Source organism: Centropristis striata, chromosome 15 (genome assembly GCF_030273125.1).
Source record: "Centropristis striata isolate RG_2023a ecotype Rhode Island chromosome 15, C.striata_1.0, whole genome shotgun sequence".
NCBI classification, from domain to species: Eukaryota; Metazoa; Chordata; class Actinopteri; order Perciformes; family Serranidae; genus Centropristis; species Centropristis striata.
In genome coordinates, this window is record NC_081531.1 from 4,174,580 (window position 1) to 4,193,837 (window position 19,258).

The 19,258-nt window shown below is 36.1% G+C and overlaps 1 protein-coding gene across 3 annotated transcripts in view; it reads right to left on the minus strand.

The window, feature by feature from the left end:
• opcml (opioid binding protein/cell adhesion molecule-like) overlaps positions 1 to 19,258 on the minus strand; it is a 568,265-nt gene that overhangs the window by 160,538 nt on the left and 388,469 nt on the right. The gene's annotated exons all lie outside the window — the stretch shown is intronic.

Below are 19,258 nucleotides of genomic sequence, written 5' to 3' on the forward strand. Positions count from 1 at the left end.
CAATATATAGCGATTTAACTTCCCAACATGATATCCTGACACATAATTTATACATATGTCTTTTTTTGGTGTCTATAATGTCTTTTGTTGGTCATTTGTGTCATTTTATTCTCTGGACTAACTAAGTGAATTCATCTTTTAAATGTCTTATTTTGTTCTTGTTCTTTTTTGGTCATTTTGTGTCTTTTTTTTAGGTCATTTTGTGTCGTTTAAGGTATTTTTTTATATTCTAAATCCTTTTTTATTTTAGATTTTTGGGGGTTATTTTGTGTCTTTTTTATAGGTATTTTTGTGTTTTTTTTCCACAATATCTTGACGCATATGGTGCCTATAGATTCCTTAGATCTTCTAGTTTCATAGGATACCAGTACTTCCAGTATATTCCGAAAAATGAAAATAATAACGGCGAAAATACTGACGTGATATTCTGCTATCAGTTATTCTCTACAGTTTAAGTTTTGAGGGTTTTTTGTCTATATATGTGTGTGAGATGATTCATAAATCACAAACACATAAATAAACACATAAATCAAGTCACTATTGTCAGTAAGGATCCTGGTCTGATAGTAGAAAAAGCTCATTAGGGATCAGTCATTTTTAATTCAAACAAACATAAAAAGGACAGAGGAAGTACATATACACTTTGATACAGATTTGAATTACTTGAAGTAAACTAACATACCAAATCATTCAAATTATTCTATTACATAATAACACTGCTTAAACTTGGTTGAGATGAAAAAATATAAGCTGGACAAACTCAGTCGAAGTCTTACTTTACTTTTTTTCAGTCACTTATTTGCTTATTTAAACATCCAGTAGTTATGGAGGAAAATCATCATTATCATTTAAAATCATGTTCCTGTTCATCTGATGCATTTAAATAAAATATTCACTCTCTTTTAGCTCTGTTTTTGGTCTCTACCGTCTCATGGGGGAAATCTCCTGCTCTTTAGCAGCTAAATGTTCACCATCTAGTCTCTAACCCTGCCTGCATGCTGTTTGCCTAGCAGGTAGTGAACAGTGGGTTTTTTAGAGCGCTCCTCTGAAAACAGCTTCCTGCTGCAGGTGAAAATGACACTATGAGGACATTGGAAGTGAACCAAGAAAAGTAAAGTTGCAGCCTGACAGCTAAACAATGAGCTGGGACTCATAACAAAGCACCAAATAGTGGAGGGGACCTGCAGGTCCAGCTGATAATTATCTGTGGTTTATAAGTACTAGAGACCTTTTTCACATTGTTATCAAAACAAATATTGATTATAGATGCTGGTCGGATTTAAAATAATTCAGCCCTCCGAAAAGGCTTGACAGGAAGCACACTGAAGCAATAACTCGGTTCTATCCTTGGTCTTCTTTTAATTTATTACAAGACGACCACAGGTGATCACCAGTCATACACCGGAAATGATTAAACCAAATACAACAAGTTACATATAATAATATTGATTAAATTGTTACTTAAATAGTTTTTTTACTTTTTACAATAAACAAAACATTGACTCTTTTAATATATAATCAATCAAATGTCTTCTCATGAATTAAAGTAATGAATTGCAGTGAACACAACGGAGCCAAAAGCTTAAACACAGCCAACATTAGCAGCAAACATCAACAGCTACATGCTAGCAAGACCTAGCTAAGTGCCGGCCTGGAATGCTAATGGAGTTAGCCCAGCATGCTAACGGGAACTAACGGCATGCTAACGGGAGCTAGCGGCAATGCTAACGGTAGCTAGCGGCAATGCTAGCGGGAGCTAGCGGCGCTAACCGAACGCTTGCGCTAAATAACACTCTCATTTAATATCACATTCTCAAAACTACCTTGTAAACAGAGTAAGAAATATAGTTATTTCTTATAGAAGTTTGTTGCTTTTAAGTTTGAAGGTTTTGCAAGTGTTTTCACAGCGGTATAGAGGTCAGAAGCAACCCATTTTATTTTAGTGGAAAAATAAGGAGCGTGTCTATGTTCCCCGGGTCCTATGTTTCCCTCTTTGTATGAGACCGGGGAACATAGGACCCTTTTTCCCCCGATTTTCCCAAAAAGGGTCCTATGTTCCCCGCTCTGTTACATTTTCCACCATTACGGCTAAATTCCATGACAAACAGGTCATGATTATTAACCCTAACCCTAACCGGGGAGCATAGGACCCTTTTTCAAAAAAAGGGTCCTATGCATGTATAGGCTACTTGCTACAGGGGAACATAGGACCCTTTTGGGGAAAAACGGGTAACATTGGACCTTTTTTCTAAAAAAGGGTCCTATGTTCCCCCAGTGGGGAACCACTATTATTAACCCTAACCCTATAGGACCCTTTTTCTGAAAAAGGGTCCTATGCTCCCCGGTATGTATTGCTACAGGGGAACTTTGGACCCTTTTGGGGAAAAACGGGTAACATGGGACCTTTTTTCTAAAAAAGGGTCCTATTTTCCCCGAGTGGGGAACCATTGTTATTAACCACTAACGGGGACCCTTTTTGGAAAAAACGGGTAAGGACCTTTTTAAAAAAGGGTCCTATGCTCCCTGAGTGGGGAACGTAGGACCCAGGGAACATAGGACCCAGGGAACGTAGGGATGGCCCCAAAAAATCTAGACGAACATGGATAAAACTAAGGTAATGTGGCACTTTAAAAATAACACCACAAATGTTGGTGGGGAGGAAACGATCAAGAAGTCGTTATCACACAAATTCATCTTGTACGTACAAAGTGATGACACACGCCTCATGCTTCAGATCATCATCAACATCAACATCAGTCAACTCACGACATGAAAGCTCTCTTTCATGACTGGCAAATATATTCAGTGTAAAAGCACTACACATAACTGAGCATCAGAAAGTGACAAGCAGTAGCAGCAATCCAGCCAGATAATGTGCACGCTGACATTTCCTTTCACTTATCATCCAAAAACATCAATAAGTGAACAGGTAAGAAAAAAAATACATGCTCCTGTGTTTCATTTACATCACAGCACAAACAGTCGTGGAAAAAATATTAGAACACCTTTTTCTTCAAAATCATTATCAAGAAAACCATGTTAAATGACTCGATATCAGCTCTTAAATTAAACCCTTATGAGCTATTTTTGTTGTTATCATTATATTTGTCCAAATAAATGTACCTTTAGTTGACTTGGCCTGGGAAAAAGATGCAGAGTTATATAGTGATAGGCTATCAAACTTGAGTATGTATTATATTGTCTTCTTTGGTCTGATTGCCCCCATTTTTATTTTTATTCATTTATTTTATTTATTTATTATTTCATTTTTTTCCTTTTACTATGCCAGGCTTAAATGTCTGTATTTTGTGCACTATTGTTAGTGATATGTTTTCTGTTCTCTCTGTTGCTTCTGCTTTGCAAGAAAAAGTTTAATAAAAACATGTTTGAAAAAAAAATGAACAATAAAGTGAAGAAAACAAGGATGGTCTGATACTTTTTTCCATGACTGTATACTGTAAAATGTGATTTTGCAGTTGCTGTTTTTTTAACATATTATCATATGTCAGTTAAGACCTAATTATTAGGGCTGGGCGATATGGACCCAAAGTCATATCCGGATATAGGCTGAGTATCGATATACAATATATATCCCGATATTTTTATCGCAAATTGAGAGCAAATGTTCAGTCAAAGTCAAATATGACTTGTCACAAGTAGTTTTATTGAAACTGTTAAGTAAAAATAAAAACTGTATAACAACAGGAGTACCTATTTTTAAAATCAAAGCTCCATAAAGTTCACATTTAAATAAAAAAAAATATCTTAAATAAAGGGATCACAGTGCAAATTTGAACTACATTGATCTATACGATATGGTCTAATTCCATATCATATTTAAAAATATATCGGTAACGCTTTATAATAAGGCCCTTAATAACCATTAATTAACAAGTAATAAGGAATTGTTCTCGCTTTAGATCCGGTAGTTGCAAAAAGCATAGTTAACTTATAGTTAACTTATAATAGATGAGCAATAAAGTCTATTTTAATATCAATAAGCAAACAAAATAAGATTAATAAAGGCATGGCAAAGACATAATGGGTGTTTGTAATGCCATTATTAACACTTATATAAGCTTATAAACACACAATAATGTTAATAAGCATCTTGTAAGGACTTACAAGGGCCTTATTACTTGTTAATTCATGGTTATTACAAGGACCTTAATATAAAGCGTTACCAATTTATCAATATGTTTCAATGTATTTGTATCTTCCAAATATAATTAAATAAGATGTTTGATGGTCTGATAGTAGAAAAAGCTCATTAGGGATTTTTTGACAAGCTTGCAATTAGTCATTTGGTCCTGAAAAATCCACTCCATCTGCAATTATTTCTACCAGCAGTTTGCTTTATAACAATATCCCGAGGCTGGTGGGAACTGAAGTGTTTAACATGTTATTTTTTTTTTTTTAAGGTGCTGTTTGACTTTCAAACGTGTAAAACACCTCCTCCATCAGTCACGGTGACCATGGTTACCAACCTCTGCCAACTACCAGCAAATGAAGACCCTTGTACTTGACAAATAGCCAATCAAATTGCAGCATGACAACAAACACTCATCTCCACATGGCATCACATTGGTGCCATCTCGTTTCATTGCCAAAGGCTGTTAGCGAGGGTATTGTTGTTTTCCACACTCTGGGCAACTTGACATTGTAAACGTGGAACAATTCCCACAAAACAACCTCTGGAGCCAAGAGTATTTAAAACACTATTTTAAAATTACCCAGCCACTGACCTGTAATTGTATCATAATGATGAATAACCACAGCTTTACCCCACTCGCCTCAAATGAGCCGTCACCTCTCCTCATTATATTACAAACAATCCCTGTATCACCAACTGCTTCACTACTTACAGAGGAACTTTTGCAGCCATGAGCCATGAATTTTATCACTAAAATGCAAAGATCTGTGATCATTATTTATCAGAGAGCAGAAACACTGCAGGTTTTAGCCTTACTGCATTCAGAATCTAAAGCTACACTGGGAAATGTAGATGAGGAGTTGAAGAAATTAAATATTGATTTCATCTTTATTTCATGTAGGAAGCTTACTTTTCAGTCTAATTTTTCTCAATTTACCGGAGTCTGATTACAGAACTTATATATATATATATGTGTGCTGACAACATCTTTTAAACAACACAACCCTAATATTCTAACTTAGGTTTAGAAATCATTATTGGTGGTATAATATATCTGCTTTTATCAGAGCAGTGGTTTTTTTTAATCTTCCTCATAAAATAAGATTTGGTTCAGGTAAGAAAAGGAGATGAGGAGTTGAAAAAATAAATAAATATTGATTTTATCTTCATTTCATGTAGCCTTCTGTAGACTTCTCTATCTATTTTTCCATAATCTTTGGCCCAATACTGGAGTCTGAATGCAATACTTATGTACATATATTCAGCTCTGGAAAAAAATAAGAGACTAATGCAAAATGATCAGTTTTGCTGGTTTTACTATTTATAGGTATGCGTTTGAGTAAAATGAACATCATCACCAAAAAAAAAAGACCAAAAAAGACACAAAATGACTAAAAAAGACACAGAAAGGCACAAAATTACCAAAAAAGACACAAAATGACAAAAAAAAGATACTTAAAGACGAAAAAAAGACACTAAAAGACACAAAATGACTAAAAAAAGACACAAAATGACAAAAAAAAGACACAAAATGAGAATACATGTGGGAGTGTTGCAATGCAACATGGGACTTTTCCAGAACACCAAAAAAAGACACAAAATGACCAAAAAAAAGACACAAAATGACTTAAAAAAGACACAAAATGACCAAAAAAGACACAAAATGACTAAAAAAAGACACAAAATTACCAAAAAAAAGACACAAAATGACTTAAAAAAGACACAAAATGACCAAAAAAGACACAAAATGACTAAAAAAAGACACAAAATGACAAAAAAGACACAAAATGAGAATACATGTGGGAGTGTTGCAATGCAACATGGAACTTTTCCAGAACACCAAAAAAAGACACAAAATGACCAAAAAAAGACACAAAATGACTTAAAAAAGACACAAAATGACCAAAAAATAAGACACAAAATGACTTAAAAAAGACACAAAATGACCAAAAAAATGACCACAAAAGACACTCACAGATGTATGCAGGTGAATTCAGTGCAAAAAGCATCAGCGCCTGGTTACTTAGTCTGTTAAAAGTTTCAGAGATAGTCGATATAAAAAATCCCAAGCAGGGAGCTTCACACACTCAGCAGTGTTCATGAACCCCAGTCACACACAAAGCATTCACAGCAAAAAGAGCAAAACAAGATATTTCAGGTTCACAGATTAACACATCCTGGCAAAAACTAAAGTGTGTGTCTGTGTGTGGTGCTGAATGCGGGGAAAATGAAGGTGTGAGAAGAATTTGAAGGCATGGGGCTGTAAACGGAAGGAGACTAGCTATCAGCTAGCAGAGGGACAGTGAAGAAAGCCACGGGGAGTCCATGAAAGGACCAGAATCAAACACAGAGTGTTATGTCATGAAGCTGAAGAGGAATGTTCAATGTTGTTTTGGGGTAATTACCACATTCACTTATCAGAGTATTTGGAAAGCTTTCAGAGAGTTCTGTCCTACCATGTAATTTAAAAATATTCAGGACAGTCAGTGAGCCGTCACACACCTTGGATATATCAGAAAGTTGTTCGTTGGTTTCACTTCCACATTCAACACAATCATCACCATGAAACTGAACACTCAGGGCTTGAGTGGTGCAATCTGCAACTGGATATTGGACTTTACAAACAGATTCCAGTCAGTTCGGATTGGTGGTCACACCTTCTCTACTATAGTCTAGGGCTGGGCGATATGTTTTTTTCTTTTCATATCGTCTGATCTCGATTATTTTCACGATTTTTTACATTGTTTTTAAACTGCCAGTTTTAAAGCATCTGTATGAAAACTAAAGAAACTAGAGATTAGTTCCACTAGTAGTGGCCAAGGTTATAATAGTTTGGGATTTTTCATTAGTGTTAGTTTTAACTTCGTTGTGAATTTTTGTTTTCAGATTCAGTTAGTTTTAATTCGTTTTTAGAGTGAGTTTGCTAGTTTTAGTTTAGTTTTTATCTTTTGAAAATGTGCAGTTTTAGTTTAGTTTTTATTAGTTTAAGTGTTAGTTTTAGTTTATTTGGAATGGGCTTTGTGGTCCTTCGGTTTATCCAACATCCAAAGTTTACCGAGTGTTGAGCCGGCAACATGTTTGCTCAAGCACACTTCGGATTACCATAATAACTGAACGGATTACGCTATCGAAAAATTTCCAATGTTTTCTAAAAGCTGAGAAGTTGCTCTTTACAGCCAACGTGGTGTCATTACGGTAATTTCACTCATGCTTCTCCTGGAAGCCACAAAGCAGGAATAAACACACTCAGCGGTGGAGAAATAGAATCACTGGATTATGATTGAAAAAAAGTTGATAAAGACGAAAACGAAGGACATTTTCACTATAATTATAATAGTTTCAGTTAGTTATAATTTTTTTTAAAAACTCCAGTTTTTATTTTTATTTCAGTTAACGTTTTTTCAATTCTAGTTTTCATTCTTTCGTTAGTTTTCGTTAACTATAATAACCTTGGTAGTGGCTGCACTGCTAATGCTATGTGTGCAGGCTGCATTTTTCATGCTTTCCGCATAATCACTTGGGTGGTACTTCTTCAAATAATTAAACAGATTTGTGGTTGTTAGAAAGCCCACGCTGTTAATGTTTTGTTAACTTGTTTATTGAACTAAGTTCCATTGAGTAATAACTTGTTTCTCTGTGCGTTTTCATATGTACCACGCTCTTGAACGCACCCTAGCCGTTCCGAAGCTACTGAATGCACCAGACCTGTGTATGAAGTGCCGTGCTGTGAATGTTAGTTTTCTCTCCATACAGCGGTGGATAGATTGTAATCTCCTTTGCTCCTTCTCAACATTCACCTGTTCTTCCCTGGTTTATTGCTCCACGTTCAGCACCTTTAACTCCACATTTGTTTACTTCTCTGGCAACTTACAAACAGTAGTGAAGCAGGAAAAGGTCAACTCTGATTGGCTGTTGTCACGCACATTTCCGACAGGTTTGATAGAGTAAATATGCTCACAGATGATCACCCTAATCAACCTGAAATTTATCACAATCACTAATGGCAATTATGTAATCGCCCAGGCCTACTATCGTGTTGAACATTCCCCAGAACTGTGCAACCTCCAAAACAGACAGAACTCTGTTGTAAAAAGTTTGCAGACAACACTGCTATAAAACAGCCAAATTCAAACAACGATGAGACTAGATATTGAGAAGAAATGAACAATCTCACACAGAGAACAATTCAATGTCAGTAAAACCAGGAAAGTGATCATCGATTTTATTAAAAAATGAGTTGAAGACACACATTCGTCTGCATCAATGGGGGTGAAGTGAAGTAAGTGAACAGTTGTACATTCCTGGTAATCAGGATCATAGAGAACTTGACGAGGTCATCACACATCTCCATCCTGGTCAAGAACACACATTTTTCTTAAGAAAACTTAAAAAGTCAAAATTCTTTGTCAGGCTTACTTTTAGAGAGGAGTCATAAGGATCCCTGAATAGAAAGAAAGGCTCTGGAGTGGGTAATAAAAACCACTCAGAACATGACTAGTACCTGTCTATAGAGCATCCAAAGGGTTTTAAACACAATACCCACTCCAGCAACAGCCTGTTCACCCTGCTGCTGCCTGGCAGGTGCTGCATGGTACCATCAGAGAGCAGCTTCTCTCCTCAACCCCACCACATCCTCCAAAAATGGACCCATTTAGAAGATAAAGAATCGTGTGAAAAGACACAAAAAAATAAAAATAAGACACAACAACAGACACAAAAAGACACAAAAAAGACACAAAATGACACAAAATGACCAAAAAAAGACACAAAATGACAAAAAAGACACAAAATAATTAAAGGAAGACACAACAACAGACACAAAATGACCAAAAAAGACACGAAAAAACATGAAAAGGATTCAAAAATGGACAAAATAGTCCAAGACTCCATAGAGTTAAACTCTCTGACCTTCCAGTGTGTGTTTGTGACCTTTAAAGGGGAAACTGACCCACTTAACTGAAGGGGTATCTCTTTATCCAGATAGCTTTAATAAAAAGTTTGGGGATTTTTCCTGTCAAAACCAGGCGGCAACCTCCGGGTCTGAGCAGGGAGGCAAACCAGGAAGTGCCTTAACCCTTAACAGGGCACTCATTGAAATACTTGCAAATTCCAAATTACAACCCTAGAGAATATTGGAGGATATTACATACTGCCAGAATGTGTAAAAAAAAAAAACATACGAAAATAATATTTTGAGAAAAAAGTTTACGAGATTAAAGTGGCAAATCTACAAGAACATTTTTTGCAGATTTATGAGATTTAAAGTAGTGAATCTGGGAGAAAAAAAGTTGTTTTTCCCCCACTTTTTTCTCATAAATCTGCGACTTTCTTCGCGCAGATTTGCCACTTTAAATCTCTTAAATCTGCGTCATTTTTTCTTGTAGATTCGCCACTTTAATCTAGTAAATTTGCAACTTTTTTTTCACAATATTACCTGAAGTTACCAAATATAGTTCTTTGCCCGATAAAGGGTTAAGCTGCATTCTACCAAAAATTACAGCAGGGGGCGCTGAAGGTGGCTGCAGAAGCATTTTGGTCCATTCATTTCAATACAAAATAAGAAAACTTCTCACTTGATTTTTTACCGAATAATTTTTTTTAGGACAACACTATGGTCTCAATCGCTAGTGATAACCTTCTTCAAGACAATCTGATGTTAATAGTGTAAATAATGGCCCCATTTAGAAGAAAATAGAAGATAAAGAATCGTATGATTTGGGGCGGGGCTACCTTTGATTGACAGGTCACTAACAAGGCGAGCCGTCATCAGGAGGGAAGCAGAACAATGCGTATCCACAGCAACGTGTCAATAAAGTTATATATAACGTTATATAGATATAAAAAAAAGGCGTTTAGCGGTTTGGTAATGTTGTCTCTTTCACTGTATTTTCACTTAATTAAAAATGTCTTGTTCAGTGTTTGGTTGGACTAACAGACACTCCAAGGAGTCGCTGCTCATTTTTCTGAGGTCAGTAACGTGCATTAAGTTTCTGTTTTTTGCCAAAACTAATATCCCAGTTAATGCTTCCACACATCATTAGATGGAACTTTGTATTATGCAGGTTATACACTTTCCTGCCACTATGACCATCTATCTATCTTACTATTTTGTTCTTATTTTTTTCTTCTTCTATTCTTGTGTACACATTTCCTGTGTGTGTAGCATGAAGGATGCTACAACTACCTTCCATTGTGCAATGATGTCTTGTATAATGACAATAATAAGCCCTTAAATCCTTGAATTTAGATGAGGAACTAGACATGAAAGAGAAGAGAACAATACACATCAGGAAATTCAGCAAGACAGAGCTTCATTATTTGCTGAACTGTAGCCATCAAGCAGTAACTTTGACTACTTTTACAAACATATATAGGACAAGCATTTCAATACATATTTAGAAAATTCTTAGACTTTTATATTTGAGGGTTCTTGGCTGGTTTGTTTGTGTTTGTTCCTTTTACATTAATTATGTAGTAATGATGATTTTACTGGAAAGGTTGGTAGCAGTAGGTCAGTGGACTGAGTAGAACGTTGTTTGCTTGTAGTTGAATTGATTGTAATATAGTAATATAATTAGAATGGAGATTGAAAAAAAAGTTTAAAATATAAATATGATAATAATATATGTCATTACTTTATTATTCCATTTTCATTTACATTAAAGGAAAAATGCTACAGGTTAAAAGCATAACAATCTAATTATGAAAATGAATAAAAAGGATAAAACAGCTAAAAACAGAGGAAAAAGTAAACATATATATATATACATACATATACAAAGTATCTAAAAACCATCTGGACGGGAGGAACCAAAGGTTTTGCTAAAAAGGAAAGTTTCTAGTCCTTTTTTAAATACAAGTGCTGTTTTGGGAACTTATAAGAGCAAATGAGGCAAACGTTTTGCAGAATAAACTCTTTATGTGTGATATTTAGACGCACATCCTAAGTGGGTCGTTGACAATAAAATGCCCCTAGCCTTGTTAAAAACCAAACCTATGCCCTTTGAACATAATAACAATATATTATTTATGCCTATCTCTACTTTTTCTTGAAAAAAATATGCAGGAACCAATTTCTCACAAGGGTTATTGAGGCGAGAAACGCTCGAGTAACAAATCCTGGCAACAACGAGATAAAAATATGAAGTTGACACAACTTACATACTTGAAAAACTCTGCACACATTGAAAAAGCTGTGCTAAAAAACCCTTCACTAAGTATTGCCTTAGAATAAAAATATATTAGGTCTTAAAATATAAATATGAAAGGTTATCTCCCGCTCCTGTTATTTCCTTGGCAGCTTCTGCAGTGGTACTGTAGGTTTGAGTTTGAATGCATGCCAACTGGCTGCAAAGGAGAAATGCTGCAGGTAAAGGTACAACAGGATGCTTTTTCTATTCATTTTAATAGTCTTTCCTCTGTAGTTACTCTGTGAAGGAGGAGAGGGATGTTTTGCAGAGAGCCCATGCTGTGTTCAGCATTGTCCTGCTTCATATTCATAATAGTGCACACATTCACACTGGGAGCTGTTCAGTTCAGTCCTCCTCTGCTAGCTACTGAGTCACTCCTGTGGAGCTACCAGAGGTTAAGTGCTGAAGGGCACCTTGTCAGTAGCTACTCTGGAAAGATGAGCATGAGTAATCTTTTTTTTTTTTTTTGCTGTGGAAAACTGTCATTCCCAGTTGGTCTTGGATTATAAACCTTCTGACTTTCCAGTGTCTGTCTGTGACCTTTAAAAGGGGAAACTGACCCACCTAACTGAAGGGGTATCTCTTTATCCAGATAGCTTTTATAAAAAGTTTGGAGATTTCTCCTTTCAATATCAGGCGGCAACCTCCGGGTCTGACCAGGCGGCAACCTCCGGGTCTGACCAGGCGGCAACCTCCTGGTCTGAGCAGGGAGGCAAACCAGGAAGTGCCTTAAGTTGCATTCGACCGGAAATTCCAGCAGGGGGCGCAGACGGCGGCTGCAGAAGCATTTTAGTCCATTCATTTCAATACAAAATGGGAAAACTTGTCACTTGATTTTTTTTACCTAAGAATTTTTTTTAGGACAACACTATGGTCTCAATCACTAGTAAAAAATGTACTTCAAGACAATTTGATGTTAATAGTGTAAATAATGGCCCCATTTAGAAGAAAATGAAAGATAAAGAATTGTATGATTTGGGGCGGGGCTACCTTTGATTGACAGGTCACTAATAAGGCGAGCCGTCACCAGGAGAGAAGCAGAACAATGCGTATCCACGACAAAGTGTCAATAAAGTTATATTTAACATTGCATACATATAAAAAAGGTTGTTTAGCGGTTTGGTCTCATAACTTTGACTCTTTTACTGTATTTTCACTTAATGACAGTTTATTTGGACGTTTTGTTCATTAAATGTCTTGTTCAGCGTTTGGTTGGACTAACAGACACTCCAAGGAGTCGCTGCTCAGTTTTCTGAGGTCAGTAACAAACATTTAGTTTTTGTTTGTTGCTAGCCAAAACTAACATCCCAGTTAATGCTAACATGAATTAGCAGCGACTTGTCTCAATCAGGTTGAGGTGTATATTTTTTTCTAGTGATTGAGACCATAGCATTGTCCTAAAAAAAAATTCTTAGGTAAAAAATCAAGTGACAAGTTTTCTCATTTTGTATTGAAATGAATGGGCCAAAAAGCTTCAGTTTTGCCTCCCCGTATCGGAAACAAGATGGCGACGAGTGTAACGCTGAACTCGATGCTTCCAACGGGCCACAAACCAACAGATGGCATCACAGTGACTTCTTCCATTATTTACATATAGTCTATGATCAACCCTAACAATGAAGATTGGTGTTGATGCTCACACACAACAAAGAATGCACCTAAGAAAAAAAACTGCAAGGTGATATTTCCCAAAGTTGTACTTTTTTACCTATGTCACTTGTTTTATTCTGTGCATAAAACGCAGTCTGTAGATTGCAGTGAATATCTATATGAAGACTTCTGAAACTAGAAACAAACATTGCTGATAGAGTTCCATTGTATTGGTGCAACAGCAAACATTTGCAGACATCTTTAGACCTCAGCAAACTACACTAGGAGTTCTGGATGGATGTACTGTCTATGTACTTTGGAGAAAGCGCCCTTTTAAAAAAAAAGCACATACAGTGTCTCAAAGCACTTTACACTCCTGGGTCTATGTAGCTGCTTGTTTGGTTGTGTGGATAGTACAAACAAAGAGTGTTGCATACAGACATTTGCTGCTTAGCTACAATAGCAGCACCATTCAACACGGGTACAGGGAGAAATCAATCACACAAAGAAAGAGATAGAGCGTGTATACTACATGGCCAGGGAATTGCCTTCATAATTCCAATAATCATAATCCCCTGAAGGTTACCTTTGTCTACTTTAGCCGAGTTGTTGTAAAGAAAACCGTACGGGGAATACCATAATGTGAGGTATTTAGTTCATCTTTTTGAAAGGGTTTTCCCAAACTAATACACCTTGCTGACAAAATGGCACATTAGGTCTTAAACCTTAACATCAGACAGCAGACAGCTCTCAAATTGCGTGCTCTTGTGCGCTCCAGTACTTGGAGAGAGGCCAACAATGGGTGAACTGTCAAAAACTGTCCTGCCGTAACACTCAGCTGACAGTCAGTATACTTTTCTCAATTGCACTTCATGGCAAAATGGTTTGTGCTTGGTATCTGTTGTGATGACACTTCAAGTTGTGTTTCAAATGAAATCATCCATGCTCTCTTTAGAGGCTCAACTCCATCAGTGGCAAGATAAAGGTGATTAAAGGACCATTTCAGTGTTTTTCACGGTTGCTTTTTTTCTGCTAGCCACACTGGCAGCTCGGCTCAGTGGATGGAAAGGTTAGTCGGTCATGCCACAATTCTGGTGCAGACTGATGTACTGTTGGCTGGATTCCCATCAACTTTTGCACAGACATTCATGGTCCAGATAGGATTAATTCTACTTTTAACAACTTTAGCAATCACCTGACCTCCCTCTAGGGCAGGGGTGGGCAATTCATTTCCCCAAGGGGCCACATGACCAATACCACAAAGGTTGCTAGGGCCGGACTAAAACTCTGAACTAAATTCTGCTCAATATTAATTTAATCGCTTTATAAAATACAGTATATTATTTGGTTTTGAGCTGCTACTGATAAGAATACATGTTATGATAAGACTGTTACTGTGTAAATCAAATATAGCAGTAAAAAGTAGTAAATACTCCAATCACTATATCACTTTTCCATTTATTTTAAACACAACTGTAAATGACCTTTAGCAAGGTTCCTATTGGTGTTTTTGTATTATATAGCTTTTTTTCTTTCATTTTTGTAAATTTTCTAGGTGTTTTACAATGTTGTGATGCTTTTATTTTGAAAAGGTGCCGTCCAGTGTGAAACGGGTGCTTTAATTTTGAAAGGTAGAGCCAGAAAAACAAACGGTAAATAATAACGAGTGCGTCATAATTCATATAAAGTTGATATAAAGTACTAAAAAGGCTTCTATAGTGGCTGACTGACAGGACACAAGGTTTGTTAATGTTTATTTTCTTCTGTCATATATATTAGTGGTTATAGTTGTTGTCTTAATTATAGTAAAAGTGCTTGTTTGCTCTCGTGCTAATGCTAATGTTTGTTATTTGTCTTAAGGTGGATTCACAAGGTGACCAAGGAATGTCTTGTTTTTATTTTCATGGAGCGATTTTAAATAAATCTCGTGAACTATCAGTTAAAGAGTCGACAGTCATTCAGCCAGGAATGTTACTAAACATACATTCAAACCACAGAAACAATATAGAGCATGCATGTTATGCAGTAAACCAGTAAGTTATTAACTTTATGCAAAAAGCAATAGGTGTTTTTGAAAAGGTACCTCGGTATCTTGGGTAACTCAGATATATGTAAATCGCCTTCAAAATAAAAGCACTGCGGTTGTATTGACTTCCAATTTCTGTTTTTTTTTTTTTAATTAATTCTATTTTTATATTCTTTTCATTATTATTTTTACGTACAGTCACGGAAAAAAATATTAGACCACCCTTGTTTTCTTCACTTTCTTGCCATTCTTCTAGCCATTGACCATGGTTTCCTTGATAAAACCTTCAAAAATGTCTAGTTATCAGCTCTTAAATTAAACTCTTATGAGCTTTATTGTTGTTATCATTATATGATTGGCCATAAACCAAGATATCAACGGTCAAACTGACTTACTTTAAGTTTGAAAACCAGTGGTGACTCAACGGTGACTATGTCCACTAACACTATACAGTGTATGTATTTAATAAATGTTGCTTACAAGCTAAGATTGACAACATGTCACGTCAGTATTATTACTGTGAACATGTTGGGATGCTGCCACTAGCATACTGTAACCAAGTATAGCCTCACAGAGCCTCATAAACTATTTTTCCCCTTTTTTTCCCTCTCCAATAAATAAATAAATCCTCTGACTCCTACATCAGTACAGGTTATTCACACAGGCATCTTAACATGTTGGTAGATTTATTTTCTATCCTGTTTCCTGTGTGCATTCTCAGAAACACCAGATGGGTATTTCTATTTTTCATGTTCAGCTTGTAGACACACAGACTGCTTCAGCACTCATATACTGTAGCTACTGTCAGATCCCCACATTTCCCTCCGCAACATTATTTTTAACTCAATAGCTGATGTTCTCTACTGGTACTTTGCATTCTAATAACGCACTGTGCAGGATATTTCATACACTTTGGATGACATGAAAATATCTTCTACATTCAATCTATATTGCAAAGTTTAACCAGATATAACAGATATAAAAAGTGGATTCCTACGCCAAGGATACATTCCTTTACTTATTGTGCTTACAGTGAATTCATATGCCATTTGTATTCAAGGTCCAATCCATTTTTATTGCATTCCCCGATCTAAACTAGCCCCTGAGGGTATGCTCTATAGTGATGGTTAAATATGAACAAAGACATGTTTTTTAACGACTCTTTTTATTGTCTGGTATGTTCCAGGGGCAGCCTGTCAGCCTGCTTATGAATCCCAGACATCTCCCTCTCTCGCCCACTCACTCAAAACATAGAAAGGGGGACAACTACTGAATGAGTGGATCTCACAGGAGGACAATACTGAGTGACTAGAGTTGAGACGGCCTGGCAGCTACACTCACTGAACCACATCCAATGAACCGCTCTCTCGAACTGGGACATCTGCTACTTAATAGATCAGGAAGAACAAAAAGTGGGCGCAGTCAGATCACATTTCTGTAACTTTGTGTTGGGCTAAAATACTCTTACAAGCATTGGCTACGGTGGCCCTGAGAGCTCACATCGCTGCAAATTGAGAAAGCACATGCAAATACACAAAACACAAGCAAACTGAGGAAACATCTTCATCAATTTGACAACACAAGCGCAGCATTTAGAAAACGAGCTGCAAAGACCACAACACAACAGAAGTGTTTCCAGAGGACACTTAAAAGTGATGCACAAGTCTGGACATGCTAACGTTAGCTGGCGATTGATAGCATGTTAACGTTAGCCGACAATCGATAGTGTACTAGCATTAATTAACACATGATACATGACAATGATACACATTAAAATGTGTATCATTCATTTATTTGATTTGTTTAACTAACAATGTGATCGATATGGGCTAGAGGGCTAAAGCTAGCGGGCTAACGCTAGCAGGCTGACGCTAGCAGGCTGACGCTATATATCACGTTATAACATGAAAATATCATTATCATGAAATAACATGATAACTTCACGTTTTAACGTGGAATTATAATTATCTTGGAATAACTGGGTAATATCACGTGTCCAGATGTGTGCATCACTTTTAGATTATGTTATATTATATTATGATAGACATTAAGAAAACGCGCTGCAAGTAGACCACAACACAACAGAAGTGTTTCCAGAGGACACTTAAAAGTGATGCACACGTCTGGACATGCATGTGATATTAAGTTATTTCAAGATAATGATAATTTCATGTTATAACGTTAAAACGTGAAATTATCACGTTATTTCATGATAATGATATTTTCATGTTATAACTTGATAGCGTTAGCCCGCTAGCATTAGCCCGCTAGCCGGTATCAATCACATTGCAGTTAAAAAAATCAAATAAATGAATGATACATGATTTAGTTGGTCTCACTCAACAGCACCAAGGTGGTCTTGGTCTTACTAACCCGCTAACGCTAGCAGGCTATCAGCATGAAACGACACTTATAACGTGAAATGATCATTTTCTTAAAATAACTTGATAATATCACAATCGTGTCCACACGTGTGCATCACTTTTAAGTGTCCTCTGGAAACACTTCTGTTGTGTTGTGGTCTTTGCAGCGTTTTCTAAATGCTGCGCTTGTGTTGTCAAATTGATGAAGATGTTTTCTCAATTTGCTTGTGTTTTGTGTATTTGCATGTGTTTTTCTTGAGTTGCAGTTGCTGTGAGCTCTCAGTTCCACCGTACTTGGCTTGTTACTTATAAAATATAATAAATCAAATACACACAGCACATGTTTTACTGTACATCTTAAAACATTATTTTGTATCAATATTCACCCCCTGTTGCATAGAATACCAAACGCAAAATATTCCATGAATAGCATTAGAGTGGCCAGCTTACCATTTAAACTAGAAAAGGCCTGTGTGTCTCAGGAAAAAGAACGACTCCAGTTGCAGGACACAAACATTTTAACCATTGTGTGGTCTTAACAGTCTGCATACTCACACAATATCTAAAATAAAGCAGTTTCATTGAATTACAAACCCCAAATCTCATTTTTCAGATTCAGATCCAGAGTCAGATTTCCTTTATTGTCATTGCACAGAGTAACAAGTACTAGGACAACGAAATTTGCCATCAACCTGTCCAAAACTTAAACACACATACAATATGTATGTATGCATGTCTGTGTATGTGGAAGAAACATCCTCTCATGCATCAATAACTTTACACATATTGGGGATTTTCATCCCAAAAGTTCGAAAAAACTTAAGTGAAAGAACGATAAACTTGAACTTCTTTGGCGTTACAGTTATATGGTCTCATTGGCGGTACAATAAGGAAATTGGCTACAAAATAATCGTCTTCTCCCATTTTTTTAATCATTGCCCCCCAACCACAAGGTGTATAAACTACAGTAATAACACAAAACCTTTCAACCAATTTTCATCTTAAAAAAAGTTAATTTAGATTGTTTTTTTCTACTGTTCAATATAGTGGCGGGTCAATTTTGACCTTTAAGACTGCAAGGGTTAATGTTCGACGTTACCCATGTTTGTTGTTGTTTTTTCTGCAAGGTACACATCTAAATTCATATAATCCTTGGCTAGAACAGGTTAATGGTGTATTTGGATAGTCATGAGAAGAGTTTTCATGATCTTTAAGTCAACAAACATGTTTTATTGCTCAGAGTAGGGCTGGGCGATATATCGATCTAAAAAATGTGATATGGAATTGGACCATATTTCATATATTGATAAAGTTCAATTTTTGTTCTTTCTCTATGTATAAACGCTGCCCTTACTAGGGTTTGTCATATTTAGTCATTTTGTAATGTCCATTATTCTTTTCTTATATAAATATATTTATTTCAGAAAAAAATCGGCATACTTCATTTCATAGGCTATTTTTATTTAAGATATTTTTTTAATTTAAATGTTCACTTTATGGAGCTTTGATGGATGGATGGATGGATGGATGGATGGATGGATGGATGGATGGATGGATGATAGATAGATAGATAGATAGATAGATAGATAGATAGATAGATAGATAGATAGATAGATAGATAGATAGATAGATAGATAGATAGATAGATAGATAGATAGATAGATAGATAGATAGATAGATAGATAGATAGATAGATAGATAGATGGGTGGGTGGGTGGATAGATGGATAGATGGATATATGGATGGATGGATGGATGGATGGATGGATGGATAGATAGATAGATAGATAGATAGATAGATAGATAGATAGATAGATAGATAGATAGATAGATAGATAGATAGATGGATAGATGGATAGATGGATAGATAGATAGATAGATAGATAGATAGATAGACAGCTGTTTCCAGTATTCACGTGACAACAGAGGGTAAATGA